Below are 15,364 nucleotides of genomic sequence, written 5' to 3'. Positions count from 1 at the left end.
GAAGGGTGTGGAGCTGCTGGAACAAGCCCAGCAGGCTGAGCGGATTGGAAGTAGGGGAGGCAGGGTCTCAGGGGAAAGCCAGAGCAGGGCAGACAGTGTTGGCCAGGTTGATGGAAAGAGAAATTTCATGCCTGCCCGCTCAGGGCCAGCTAGATGGGAGGAGAGTGCAGCAAAGGAACGATAACACCCACCAGAGCTTCCGTGCCCTGAAATAGCTCCTACCGACCCTTGTCCCTCCAGTCTTTGCCCTCAAGTTAGTCAATGCAGTTCCTCCCGTACGTCCCAGGCAATTCTGGGACTGTTGCCTCAGTGCTGGAGCCGAGTGAGAGTGAGTTTGTGCTGAACCCTCTAAGTACAGAGCCTTGGTCTCCCACAACCCTTCCTCAGTCTCAGACATAATCCCCACTGGTGTTCGAAGTTGGATGTAATGGAGACTCATCTTCCCAATACAGTTGCCCCATGCTAGGGAGGCTGGCGTGGCGCTCAGCCCGCTGGCTCCTCAGCGGGGAACCTCTGCAGCCCAGCTGTCCCTCCCACTAATGAACCACCACACGGGGGTGTGGAAATTGCCCGGACCGCACGTTCACCCCTCTTACCTGTCTCTCTGGGGCTTCTTCTTTGTAACCTAAAAGGACCTTCTGTTCAGTCAGTCTTCAGGTGGTTACCAGCAATGGCTATGCTACAATTTAGACTTAATTCTGACGTGCGTCTGGGAAGGAGTTCAGGATTTACCAGCTCAACCGCATAGACTCCACCCCCTCCAAATTTTCCCTAATTCCTATTGGCTCAATCATCCTTGTCTTTTTTTTTCTTTTAAAGATTTTATTTATTTATGTTTAGAGGAAGGGGAAGGGAGAGAGAACGAAAGGGCAAGAAACATCAGTGTGTGGTTGCTTCTCATGCACCCACAAATGGGGATCCCAGGCATGTGCCCTGACTGGGAATCGAACCAGTGATCCCTTGGTTCCCAGGCCAGTGCTCAATCCCCTGAGCCACACCAGCCAGGGCATCATGTCTTACTATGTCCTATAATACTCAGAAAGTTCAAGCAACAAAGTTCTGATTTTCTCCTTGACATAAATTTCCAGAGGGTTCTACTTACCAGTGAGTCAGGAGGCTTCCAGCTCTGCCTCTGGTGGCTGTCACCGATCCTTCCCCCAAAGCTCTTTATGGGTGAAGACAACAATCTTCTAGAATTCCATTCTTTATCTCTTTGCCACGCCTTTCCATAAGAACAGTGGGAAGTATCTTTGAAATCCAACTTCTCCAAACTGCCACAGTGTTCCTGCTGAATTTATCTACTTAACTTAAGCAGACTACAAGGAGATATCAGTGGGCTGGAAGAGTATTTGTTCTCTGCTAGGCTGTCTTTAGAAGTTTTGGCTCAGAGCTTGATTTGAAGTAGGACTCCAGGCCTGAAAAGTCATGCAGATTTAAGACCTTCTTCCCTGGAACCAGGATGACTAAAACCAGGGTGACGAATACCAGACCCTCGCTTACCTTGTCAGAATGAAGTGTGCTCATCTGCACGCAGAGAACTGCTCAACCCCCTCCGTTGATCTCTTTGTCCTGTTCCCCTCTCACTCCTTATAAAAACCTCTGCCTCCACTGAGGTGTGGAGATGAGACGTGAGTCCCCCATCTTATAGACGGCCGGCATCTGCCAATAAACCACTTTCCTTTACATCACAGAGGCTCTCGAGAACTGGCTTTCGCAGCGGCAGGCAGTCTGACTGCGTTCAGTTACAGAACCACGTGTGCACAGTAGGCTGTTTCCCTGAGGAATTACGCTATCAGGGTGGCTGAACCCCACCCCAAAATGAAAACATTTGAAGACATGGTGTCATCCACTTGGAAACCTGGAGAAAATCACAGATTTGCTTTGGGATCCACAGTTTCACTTGCAGCCCGTGTGCCCTGTTGCATTATCACGCGATTGTGAGACATTCCCTTCACACCAGCTTTAGGGAAGAGGGCTGGGTCAGAGAGACTTCATAGCGTTGGGCTTTTCCAAGACTTGTTGTTTATTACTATGTAAAATGTTATAAAATATTTTCTAAAGGGGACCCACCCACAAAACAACTATATTAAAATAATATGCATGGTTAAACAAATAGCCCACCATCACCACCACACATGAATTTCTTAAATAATCATTTTAAAAAAATCTTGCCCTGGCTGGTGTAGCTCAGTAGATTGAGTGCCAGCCTGAGAACCAAAAGATGGCTGGGTGTTGGGCCAGGTCCCCAGCTGGGGGCATGCGAGAGGCAACTGATCGATGTATCTCTTGCACAATGATTGATGTTTCTCTTCCTCTTTCTGCCTCCCTTCGCCTCTCTCTAAAAGTAAATAAATAAGGCTTTTTAAAAATCTCACTGTTTTCTCTGGGAAAAGAGATTCACGAGAAGCCAAAGGAATGTGAACAAGAATTCAGGAAAAAAAAATCGCCACTATGGGGAAATGAGTCACTTGGAATGTCCTTTATAACTGTAGTCAGCTTAACTAAGAAAAGGTACAGAGGAGCTGAAAGCCTGAAAGGAACAGTTCTGGCTCATACTGATCTTTGTCCAGGTTTCCAGTGAAAATCGGCCCAAATCTGAGCCCCCCTTAAGCTTGAGAACCTCTCACTCAAATGGTCCACCCGCTGCCCCACCCCTTTCCCTCTCTTTCCAGCTGAGTCCCAGACAACACTAATGGAAATCTTAAAAATCACAGCTCTAGGGCATCTCTACTTATCTCCAGAAAGATCCACACTTTCTCACTAGAAAGCTGGAGATGAACTCATGTGGTTTAGTTTAATTTTGTATCATGTAAATTTATGAAATTTAAATAAGAATGAGCCCAAAGGATGCCCCAAAATTTATTGCAATGACACCTTAGAGATTGTGTGGGTTCAGTCCCAGATCACCCACAGCAAATCCAGTGGGAACCATTTTGCTGGTGAAGGGCCCTGCCTTCCATGGGTAAAAAGAACTCCAAACCGGTGGTCAGCACAACCAAGGGAAGGACAGATGAGCCACTTGGAATTTCTGCTTCGGGAATGTCGAGCCTAGAAAAAGTAATGGACAGATAAAACATAGCGAGCCCTTCCTTTTTCACTCTAAACAGAAAGTGTGAGGGTTTAGACAGCGCTCCATGAACAAACCACACATCCAATACTATTACACTGTTTTCCATTTACCTCTTGTCATCTCCAGGGCATTTGACGTAGCTTTTGGTTCCCCTTTCTGCCACCTTTCCATTGCAAACAATTGACGTAATGTGGATCCTACTCTGAAAACCAGGGTGACAGTCCTAGCTTGCTGCCACACTCCACTGCCGGCCTTGACGCCTAGCTTAGTTAGCTTGTCCCAGTCTTATTCTTTTCTCTTTTCTGTTTTTTTCCTCTTCTTTTCTCTTCCTTTCCTTTCCTTCTATTTTTTTTATTAGTGGGAGAGAGTTTATTAGTGAAGCAGTGAGAGAGAGCGTGGCTGCTCCTCGGAGAGAGCAACCTTCATTTCTTCCTAGCAAACGACAAATTGCTATAATGCTTCAAACTTATCTTTTGATCACAAAAGAAAATGGAGATCATCCAACAGTTACAGAAGCATGTGAAAAAAAGTGAAAGTCTATATCTTGACCATTTGCCCCTGTGGGGTAAACATATTAATTTGTTTCATTTCTTCCAGATTTTTTTATTTTACCAGTGTCCCAGCCCTAAAGCACAGAACCGGCAGACTGGCAGAAAGTGCCAGAGCCATTACCCTCTACCTCCATGTATTACAGAGACCAGGACCGCACGCCTTACTGCTGCCAAAAAGAGAAGGGTCTTCCAGACTTTTGTAAGGTAAAGAAAAAAATTTGCATTAACTATATATATATATCTATTCTCAAAGTTTTTATTTCTTCAGACATAGCAATATAGCATTCTCCCTGACAAGTGACATACGCTTTGTCAGAGGAAGGGTTTTAGCTGCTCCCTCCCTATTCTATTCCTAGGACTAAACCAGCGCCTGACGGATTAGACGCCCGTGAACGTTCACAGCCCGCCCGGATGGAACCGGTACTCCTGCCGGTCGGACTAGGAGCTCTGGGGGGTCAGGGATGTGTCTGTTTGGTCTGTCTCTCTGGTCTCCGCATCACAGCACCTGGCACATAGGAAGCATTAATAAATATTTCTTCAATTAGCAAAACAGCTCAGGGATGAAGACTACCTAGTTCTGCCTGCACCCGTGGGCTCCTGGACCACACTAATCAACTGTTCCCCTGTCAAGGGAAAAGGTCTCTCACAAACGTCTTTGTGATGGTAATCCGTGTGCACGCACACACCTGCTTACAGATTTTGTAGGATGAGAAGCTCCTTTGGAGGGAGCCACTGAACTGGTCCAGTGTGTCCTGACCTTCCCTTCATAATTGCATAACTTTATAACATTTACAATTAATTTTCAACCTGTGTGAGAGCCACCGCCTAGGATTTTGCAGAAGGATCTCCTTCCCATAGCTCCCTATAAAAAGCCAGTGCTTCCCCAAACTGCCTAGACACAGCCCCAGCATGAGAATTCACACAAGAGTTCCTTCAGACTGCCAGAAAACCTCCTAGCAACAACCCAACAGGCTGCCTGTGCCTTTGGGGACTAGCATCCAGGGCCTGAGACACAGCAGCAGTTCCATCACCACCTGCGGGGGGGCGGTCCTCAGGCAGTGGCAGGTGTGTGTTGTCGATTAGGTCCTGGCGTGCCCAGGAGGGCCCAGCAGGAAGGGGAACAGATGGGGGGTAACAGACCTCCAAGGACCTGACAGGGGAGAGGACGCTGAGAGACAGCAGCCACTTCTACCTGCATAAGAGCACACATGGAGCTTAGGGGGGTTCGTGAGTTCTCCGAGAAGTGAGGGCACACAGCTGTGTCTGTGAATTTCTGTGATGTGTGAGAGCAGTGACAGGCACTGGGGAGACAGTAAGTGAGGCAGACCTCGTCTCCACAGTCTTGGGATGGAAGCTTGGGGACTTTCCACCGAGGGGGCTTAATGCTGACAAATACAGATTGCTGGAGCCCTCTGCCTTCTTTCCACCAAGAAACGTCTGTCCCCGACGCTGCATCCCAGTCACTGCTTCTTCTTCTGTGAGCAGCACAGCTCCAGTTCTCCCCGTGAATGGAGAAGTGGGTCAGGGACGTTTCCCTCTGAGTGCGCCCCAAGCAGAACTTGACAGCACACACCGAGCATGCTTCCCTTTTCCCCAGGTGCTCCTGCCCCGCCACCGGCTCGCTGGGCCCTCTCCTTGCCTGGGGCAGGAGAGCCGTGCAGGGCGTCTGCTGCTGGAGTCTTCACTCAAAGCCCAGAAACCCTGAGTCTCCAGGGAAACCTTCCACACCACCTAGTCCCGCTCCAGTGGGTTCTTAACCTTCTATGAGTCAGCGCGCTCCTTGAGAATCAGTGGCCCTTAGGCTCTCTGGGCCAAGCAGACACGCACGCATCCCTGCACACAGCTTTCCCTACGCTCTCAGGAGCTTCGAGGACACATCATGGGACCGAAATCCCTGGAACTCCAGGGCCCCCCAGTACGGATTCCTGCTTCACACAGAAGCTCACTTGAGTTCTGACGCCCCAGTGCCAGTCTCGGGGCTGAGCAGCCTTGCTGGCGGGGGCCAGAGGCAATAATGCTGTGACAGGCCCGAGTGTTGTGCAGGGCAGGGGCCCGTCCTCGGTGGGCTCATTGTCTTCGGAAAATGGAAAAGGGTGCTCGGTAGCCGTGGAGGACACTGGACGCCCATCAGCGTCAGAGTTTCCGGAGAGGACGACCCACGCTCAAGAACGAAGCTGGGTGTGACGGCGAAGGAGAGTGGCAACGCAGACGTTGTCAGGATCGCTACCTACAGCTGACGTAGGTGTAGTACTCGGACGGATCTTCTACCTCGTACACGTTCTCCTCGATCGTATAGATGTTTTCCTCTGAGCGCATCCCCTCGGCTACTGTGTTGTCTAACCCTGCGGGAGGGAGGTTGGCCAGCGTGACGAGCCTGTGGAAACAAAATGTTGCAGTTGAGGGTAGCGTTTCCCGGGCATCGCAGAGTAACGAGAACAGGCTTTGCTGAAGACACACTGACCCAACGCAGTGCAGGATGCTTGACTGGGTTCTGAGTGGAAGGGAACCCATAAAACAGAACAAAATAATGTGAGGAACGCTGAGAAAAGTTGTATCACTCTTTATTTACTTAGGTATCAAAATGGCATTGTGTGATCTCAGAAAATATCCTTATTCCTAGGAGGTACAGGAGGAAGGTTAGTGATGTGTGAAGATATCTGAAACATCCTTAAAGTGGTTCAGAAAAAAAAAGTGTGTAAAAATAGAAAAATATGTAAAGTAAATGTATCAAAATATTATCGGATTTTGGTAAAGGGCTCTATTATTTGTTGTCCTATTATTTCAATTCTCCTATGCACAGGAGCAATTTTAAAAAACAATAAAAGAGCCCTGGCTGGGTAGCTCAGCTGACTAGAGCATCATCCCCATAGGTTGCAGGTTTGATCCCCGGTCAGGGCACATACAAGAATCAACCAAAGAATGCATAAATAAGTGGAATAACAGGGTATTGTTTCGATCTCTTTTTCCCTTCCTTCCTCTCTCTCTAAAAATCAATAACTACAATAAATAAGAACAGACTCATAGATACAGAGAACAGACTGACAATTGTCAGAGGGAAGGTGGCTTAGGAGACAAAGTGAAAAGGTGAAGGGATGAAGCAAGGAACAAAATACAAAGAAATGAATTACGTTATGTACCAAGCAAATTTGAGCTTGAATTCTGTCTCTGTTTTAAGGTCATAATCTTAGGAAAGATGAGTATTGTTTTTTTATTCCTTTACTCAGGAACTATCTAGTGTGTTACACACTGCTCTGTGCAGCCATAGAGACAGTAGTGAGTAAAACACATAAATCTCACGAAGGCTTCATATTAGTAAACTTTGTGCCTCAGGCTCCTCATCTGCAAAATGGGAATAATTAGCACTCTATCTCAGCAGGCTACTGTAAGGAGTGTTTATCCATTCAGTAACCAAATACTTATTAAGTGCCTACCAAACATCCGTTACTACGCTAGGGGATCCAGTTGTTAATGTGGCAGACAAGTTCCTCATTTTCTATGCAGTTTGCCTTTATTGGTAGAGATGAACATTGAGCAAATTATGTCACAAGTAATGATTGAATGCATGTAACTGATACCTATGAATACTATCACACTTCAGGTTTCAGCTCTAAGAGAGAATAGTGACATAGATCATTTATAATAAAAATAATTAAATATTTTACTTGACCTTTTTGACCTTATTTTATTGCAGACTATCTTGTCTTCAGGAATATATTGTCTCTACTTGGTCTAAAATTATCAGTGGTTTGGCTAGCACCCAATAGACAGAGTCATTTTTTTTTCCTAAAATAGACCGCACTGAACCCGTATACCAGATGGCACTGAAATCTAGTCAGAGGTATGTGAGCTGCACACACTTGGAACCGGGATGCCTGTGTGTGTGTGTACACGAATGTGTGTGCACACAGTCAGGGATGGAGACTGAGACTGCAATACAATGAACCCTGTTTGCACATTAGAGTCACTCGGAAAGCTTTGAGAAAAATGCCTGTGCTTAGGCCTCACTCCTGAAGATTCTGGCGTATTTGCTCTGGGGTTGACAACACACTGTGTAAGAGTCATAAGGGATTCCAGTAGCTTATCTGAGTTAAGAACACCTGGACGGGGCTATAAAACCCTGAGAGAAGATTCTGAGTTTCTTGTTCACTTCTAGAACCCAGTGCCTACCCAAAGCCTGGCTATAGTAAATGCTCAATCAATTGAAGGGTCAGTTCAAGGAAATGATCTATTGATATAGAAATAAGAATTTCCTATCAATGGGGAGATGAATTGTGTACCTTAACTTCAGGACTAAAGAAGCTACAGTGATCAGAAAGTAAACAGAGCAGTGTGTTTGCATTTCATAAATTCAGGCCTACAGCAAAAAGCAAGTATAAGATTAGACCCTCAAGTCCCAGGGCAGGACTTCTGAGAGCAAGATCAAAGCTGTATTAATGTAGCAATCGCCAAGATTCCTGCTTTCCCCTACTCGACCCCTTATTCTTACCTTGAATTCTGTAACTTCTGTTTCCTATGAGGCTACCCAAGGTAAAAAAGGGAAGAAAAGTCTATGAGAATTGCTTTCATAAATAAATAGAATGGACCCACTGGGAGAAATGAGGGCGGTTTGAATGGCAGTGCGGTACGGAGGCTCGTCCCAGAGAGAGTGCACTAGAGAGGTACAGGGGAGCTGGGCCCTGCTGAGCGCCAGTATACGGATTTGATGTCGTGGCTTGAACGCCTGCCTCTGTGGTTGTAAGATTTTCTTGAGCAACTTCTAGGGAAAAGATTGCAACTTACACAGGACCTCCCCATCTGTTCTTCTAAGTAGTTGTGATTTTGAAGAAATACATACAGCCTGTGAGTACAAAATGTCAGACTCTTTCCAGTCCTCCTTAACCTCCCTTCAAACCCTAGGGAGGGTCTCTAATATCCAGGCCTTTACAAAACTCAAACAGGTAGTGAGAGTCATCATTTGTTCTTATCCACCCATCAGCCACATTCCTGTGAATGATCACAGACTCGGCTGCATCAGGAGCCCTGGTGCTGGCCCTGGGCCGGGCTGTGACTCATCAGGAATCCTAGCCTGGAGCTTCTTTTTCCCCAACACAGGTTTATCTCAAAGACTTTCTTTTCCTCAAATACTATCTTAGGCATACAGAAAGATTTACACCTTAGTTCTTAAACTGTTTCCTCATTTTTTTTCTTTTTTTAATTTCTTGCCCAAGGATATGTTTTGATTTTTAGAAACAGAGGGAGGGAGGGGAGAAGGGAGGGAGGGGGAGAGTGAAAGAGGGAGAGAAAGAGACATCCTCGTGATAGAGAAATATGTGCCCTGACCGGGAATTGAACTAGCAATCTTTTGGTGCACGGGGCAGTGCTCCAACCAGCTGAGCCGTACCAGCCAGGACCTCATTTTTTCCCATATTCAAAATCCTCTGAACTCAGAAACCACCATGAGGCTTCCTCCTACACCCCAGATATGATTACCTGAGCCGCGTCCCTCGGTGGTGGACGTCCTTGGAAAGGCTGTGGTGACGTCTCTCCACTGGGTCCAGGCAGGGGTGACCTCGGCTAAAGCGAGAAAGCAATGCAAGGATGAGGCTTCTCCGAGAGTGGGGAGCTTGAGTCAGGAATCAAAGGGGCAGCAGACAAAACAAGAAATGCACAAGAGGAACACACGCTCAACTTTCAAACCCGGACGCCTTCCTTGAGAGGATATCGCACATTTAAAATGTTCATCACACGTCTGAAGAGCTGTGTTACCGTCATCATTGTCACAATCTAATTGTTAAGAACAGAACAAATAGCCATACAAATGGCCACACTGCTGCTTTTCATAAAACATCTCCTAAAACTGTTCCAATGGCCTGTATGGCAGGGATTATCATATTTCATAGAGGAGAAAGTCTCCAAGTTTAAATAACTTGTCCCAGGATGACACAGCTAGGAAGAGGCAGAGTTGGAGCGGAACTCAGCTCCAGCAGCCACGAAGTACGTGCCCTGTAAATGTTAAACATCCAAGCACATGCACCTCCCCCCACACGCACAGCTCAGCGGGTCTCAATCCTGGCTGCACCTGGGGGAGAATCACCTGGGGAAGACTTTGAAAAGTCCCAGGGTTTATGTTCTGCTTCCAGAGACGCTGCTTCCTCTCACTTGCGGCTGGAGCTCAAGCATCTGTAGGTGTTAACAAGCTCCCCAGGTAAACTGAATGGGCAGTCAGGCCCCCAAGCCTGGATCTGGGCCTTCCCTCCCATAGTCATGAGGATGAAAAGTACAGCATAGGACACACAGTCAATAACACTGCAGTAGCTCTGTATAGTGCCAGGGAGGTGTGTATGGAAATGTCGAGGGAACGCTTTTTAAAGTGTATGATTGTCTAACCACTGTGCTGGACACCCGATACCAATACAAAATTATATTGAAAGTAAACTGTAATTGAAAAATAAAAGGTAAACCAAAAAAGAATAAAGTGGCTCTTAATCCTAAAAAATGATAAAATAAAAATGTTCTCTTAGGTTTGTTTAAGTCCAGACCCAAGTACATTCCTACTTTGCATTTTCACTGATATGTCCCCTAGAGCAAGGGACAAAAATGAAAGAATAAACAAACAAATGGGATCTCAACAAAATAAAAAGCTTCTGCACAGCTAAAGGAAACAACATTAAAATGAAAAGAGAACCAACCATATGGGAAAACATATTTGGCAATGATACCTCAGACAAGGGTTTGATCTCCAAAATGTCTAAAGAACTCGCATGGCACTACTCTAGGGAGCTAAAACACCCAATTAAAAAATGGGCAAAGGTCTTGAACAGACACTTCTCCAAAGAGGACATACAAAGTGTCCAGAGACATAAGAAAAGATGCTCAGTATCTCTAGCCATCAGAGAGATGCAAATTAAAACCACAGCAAGATACCACTTCACACCGGTGAGAATGGCCATCATAAACAAATCAACAAACAAGTGTTGGAGAGAACATGGAGAATAGGGAACCCTAGTGCCCTGTTGGTGGGAATGCAGACTGGTGCAGTTATTATGAAAAACGGTATGGAATTTCCTCAGAAAATGAAAAATGGAACTATCTCTTGACCCTACAATTCCACTGCTGGGATTATACCCTAGGAACCCTGAAACACCAATCCAAAAGGACCTATACACCCCAATGTTCATAGCAGCACAATTTACAATAGCCAAGTGCTGGAAGCAACCTAGGTGCCCATCAGCAAATGAATGGATCAAAAAACTATGGTACATTTACATGATGCAATACTACTCAGCGGAAAGAAAGAAGGAACTCCTACCCTTTGCGACAGCATGGATGGAACTGGAGAGCATTATGCTAAGTGAAATAAACTAGGCAGGGAAAGACAAATACCATATGATCTCACCTTTAAGCGGAACCTAATCAACAAAACAGACAAGCAAGCAAAGATATAATCAGAAACATCTAAGTAAAGAACAAACTGTCGATTCCCAGCCAGGGTACATGCCTGGGTTGCAGGCCATAACCCCCAGCAACCTCACATTGATGTTTCTCTCTCTCTCTCTCTCTCTATCTCCCTCTCTTCCCTCTCTAAAAATAAATTAAAAAATTAAAAAAAAAAAAGAATAAACTGACAGTGACCAGAGGGGAAGTGGAAGGGGATAATGGGGGGGGGGGGGAGAAGGGTGAAGAGTTTACAGGAACAACTATAAAGGACACATGGACAAAACCAAGGTGGTGTGGACTCAGGGGAGGGAGGTGGGGATGACTGGGGTGGGGGGAGTGGTGGAAAGAGGACAGACAACTGTACTTGAACAGCAATAAAAAATAGCACTTTAATGACACTTATAAAGTATTTTTTACAAAAATATTGAAATCGGGTTTAGTCAAACATACAGCTCTTTCACCTTGTAAGAAATCAAACAAACTGAGAATCCACGTACAAAACATTTTACAGAATAACTGATCTAGTTTTTCAAGAAGTCAATGGCATGAAAAAAAGGAAGGAGTCACTGTTCCAGATGAAAAGAAACTTAAAAAACATAACAACCAAGTGCAATCTATGAATTTGCTTAGATACCGATTTGGATTGATTAATTATAAACAGATTTTGGGGGGAAATCAGAGAAATTTTGAATATGCATTGGTATAAAAGTGATCACTAGTTTTGTTAGAATATTGGTCATTACATACAAATTTTATTTTATGTGTTACAGATTTTACTTGTTTACTGTTAGAGAGAGGGGAAGGGAAGGAGAAAGAGAGGGAGAGAAACATCAGTGTTGGAGAGACACACGGATCCATTGCCTTTTGCACGCCCCCAACCAGGGACCTGACTTGCACACCCTGCCCTAAGGGAATCCCTAAGGGAACCTGATGATTGGATTCCCAGGCATCCTAAGGTTCTTAGGTTCCCAGGTGAGTAGTCAAGGCTGATAAGGCCCCACCTCACTTTTTGTTGGCTATCAGCACCTTTTCCCTGGGTGGAGCAATGCTTTTGGTTTCTCTTTTCCCTGATAATCCGAAGTGATCAAGAGTCAAAGGAGAGTCTTGGGTGGAGCAATGCTTTTTGTTTCTTTTTTCTCTGATAATCTGATGTAATCAATAATTGGAAGAGTGTCTTGGGAGGTCATGTTTCTCCACAACCAACTGAAAAAAGAGCTTGGTCAGGGGGAGAACAAAAGACAAATTATTCCTTTCCCTCCAGAGAGCACTCTGAACTTGGAAGAAACATTTCTCAACAACTAGGCTACGAGATTCAGAGTGTAAATATGCTTCCCCTGCAATTCTTAGGGTTTTCCTATATTTTGGGAACTCTAAGTAATTTTGCTTAGCCTCCAAAAAAAGTATTACAATCCCCACACAGTCTAAATATAAAGTCTTTGTGTTCATTTCATGTAATTTATTTCTGAAATAAGTAGGAATGCAGAATTACTCCATGTTCTTTTTTGCATGTGTTCTTTGGTGAAATGTGTTTTTGTTAAAATGTAAAATAGTTTGTAATAGCTCTTCATCTGTAATTTGAACAAACAAAAAGGTAAAATCTTAGCTCACATCTGAGCCAGAATGCCTAGGAGTATGGCCCAGGAATCAGTACTCAAACAAGCTCCCAGCTTATCTAATCTATTGCCTCCACCACTTCCAGCATCTACATAAGCTTTGCCACACCCACATGGCTTTTTGCCACTACTCACTCAAGTTGTTTTCATTAACTTTAATATGGTAGTCATCTTATGGTGTTTAAAAATTTTTTTTGAAGATTTTATTCCTTTTTAGTGAGAGGGGATGGAGAGAGAAAAAGAGGGAGAGAAACCTCAATAGGCTGCCTCCCACATGCCCCTCAACCGGGGACCTGGCCCACAGTCCAGGCACATGCCCTGACCAGGAATCAACCAGCAACCTTTTGTCTCTCAGGCTGAGGGTCAATCCACAAAGCCACACCTGCCAGGGCTAAATTATGTTTTTGATGCATTGTTTTCTAAAAATACACATCAAAGCACATACGTATTTCTTAAGTCCATCATGAACTAACCAGAAGCAGCCCCTGCATCACTCCACTACCCCTGGCTGCAAGTTTGGGAAGACTGGGTTCAGCAGCTACCCCACCCAGCAGACCAGAGACAAACTGCCTGCCCCCCCTTCTTCTTCCAGGGCGCCTCTCCAGAAGCCCTCACACTGCTTTGCGAAAAACCCCTCTCTGTCAAGATGTGCCCCACTCCCACTATCCTTCCCCTATATACCATCTTCTGTCACCCCAACCTAACCAGCCCTTTCTATATAAACTTAGGAGAGTGGCACTAAAGCACGTGAGTAAGTGTTAGCATCATTCTCAAACACATGTGTTCAAAGCGCCCTTTGCAGCCAGCACCCGTGAGACAGTGCCCCTGTCTCCAGCCTCATCTCTTTTCCACCCTCGTCATTCACTTGGCTGCAGCCACGTTGGCTTTTTTAGTCCTTGGAACACACCTTACTCTCTCCCTCTTACTGCACAAGCTTCTTCCTGCCCCAAATCCACGCGTGTGGTGGATTCCACCAAGTGGCCGCCTTGTTTGGTTTAACTCAAATGTCACCTCTTTCTCAGCAGCAGTCCCTGACCAACCCTGCACCACTCCCCACCCACACGCCTTACCCCCCAGCATCCTGTATCACAGGGATTTTCAACCGGGGATGATACTGCCTCTCAGAAGACATCTGCAGTTGTCAGCACTGGAGGATCACAACTGTCCCCTTTTGGTAGAGGTCAGGGATGCTGCTAAACATCCTATGATGCACAGACGGCCCCCACAACGAACAGTTATCTGGCTCCAAATGCCACAGCTGAGAAACCCGGCTCTGTCACTATATTCTCACTCTCTGCAGCATTAGTTGGTACCTGAATTGATGGTTTGGGGGTGGGGGTCCCCTACTAAACTGCAGCTCCTCAAGAACTGAAGTTCAGGGTTGTTCTCTGCTCCAGCCCCAGCACGTAGCGGAGTGCCAGGCACACCTGACTTCCCGATCTTGCCCCACCTGCCCTTGTCCTGGGGACCCACGGCGCATCGACGGTGCCAGGCAGAGACTACTGATGAGCCTGAGAAAAACAGCTTTCAAAATGAAAACAAAAATCTCTTTGTCAGCGTGAATAAAGTGAAACTAGTAAGAGACCCTCACACTTTCATGTACTCACAATTATCTTCACCATCAGTGAAAGATTGGTTCTGCTACTTCTTCAAGAGGTGCCAAATTTCTCAAGTTTAAAATACGGTTTTAGTTACAACTGTGTCCTAATGTTCCAGGACAGATTGTCGACAATGAAATCTCAATACATTCTACAAGATTAATATATTTGCAGAAAAAATAATATTTTTAAAAGATTTTATTTATTTAATTTTAGAGAGAGGTAGAGAGATAGAGAAGGAAACCTGTGAGAGGAACATCAGTTGGTTCCTCACACGTCCCCAACTGGGGATCTGGCCCGCAACCCAGGCATGTGCCCTGACAGGGCACAAATCACCAACTTTCCAGCTTTCAAGCTGGTGCTCAGTCTGCTGAGTCACACCAGCCAGGGCAAAAAATAATTTAATATTAAGTCAATACTTTCCCTTCCTTCCATCGAACCAGTTCTTCTTCTCAATATGGACAATTATTTTCTATGGTATAAAATGATAGCCTAATTACCTAATATCTACTTTTCCAAAAAATAAAATTATTTTTAAAAATAAGAAGACACTGCTTTAGCCCAGTGGCTCGGCTGTTCAGAGCATTGTCCTGTATACTGAAAAGTTGCAGGTTCAGTCCCCAGTCAGGGCACATGCCTAGGTTACGGATTTGATCCCCTGCAGGCGTGCACATGGCAAGCTACCAACTGATGTTTCTCTCTCCCCCTTCCTTTCTCTCTAAAACCAATAAACATATCCTCAGTTAAAGATTTAAATAAATAAGAAGGTCCTATATAGCAAGGGACTCACAAATGCAATATTGTAGAAATTATTTATTAGGCACTAGTGCTAGGTCAGCTATTACTAAAAACTTGAACAAAATAAAAACTCTTGCATTTCTGCAATGGTGTTCACTTTTCAGACTTCTCTTAATTGCTACTGTGCTCTGACCCAGGTATGGGAATAATGATCTCTAACAGATGTAAAAATGAAGGCATAAAGAGCAACTTGGCCCAGTGTCATCCAGTGTCACCGGTAAGAGTTAGGCTGGAACTTAAGTCTTAGTTCTAACCCTGGGTATCACTTGCTATCCCCACCCCCCAATATGGTTTCACAGGTGCTAGTGGGCAGGCCAG

The 15,364-nt window shown here is 45.3% G+C and overlaps 1 protein-coding gene and 1 pseudogene across 4 annotated transcripts in view; both read right to left on the bottom strand.

The window, feature by feature from the left end:
• LOC123810848 (hepatitis A virus cellular receptor 1 homolog) overlaps positions 1-1,693 on the bottom strand; it is a 32,715-nt gene extending 31,022 nt beyond the window's left edge. For all 4 annotated transcript variants that reach the window (XM_045826751.1, XM_045826752.1, XM_045826755.1 and 1 more), the window contains exons 1-2: positions 1,501-1,693; positions 1,103-1,415 (exon numbers count right to left, since the gene is read on the bottom strand). The gene's annotated coding sequence lies outside the window, so the exon portion shown is untranslated. The remainder of the gene's footprint in view (positions 1-1,102; positions 1,416-1,500) is intronic.
• A 1,989-nt stretch (positions 1,694-3,682) lies between these two features.
• LOC123813313 lies at positions 3,683-3,805 on the bottom strand (annotated as a pseudogene).
• Positions 3,806-15,364: the final 11,559 nt, after the last annotated feature.

Source organism: Phyllostomus hastatus, unplaced genomic scaffold (genome assembly GCF_019186645.2).
Source record: "Phyllostomus hastatus isolate PE091 unplaced genomic scaffold, TTU_PhHast_1.1 phas_contig_150, whole genome shotgun sequence".
NCBI classification, from domain to species: domain Eukaryota; kingdom Metazoa; phylum Chordata; class Mammalia; order Chiroptera; family Phyllostomidae; genus Phyllostomus; species Phyllostomus hastatus.
Note: the sequence above shows the minus strand (reverse complement) of the source record. Positions and strands in the feature narration are given on the sequence as shown.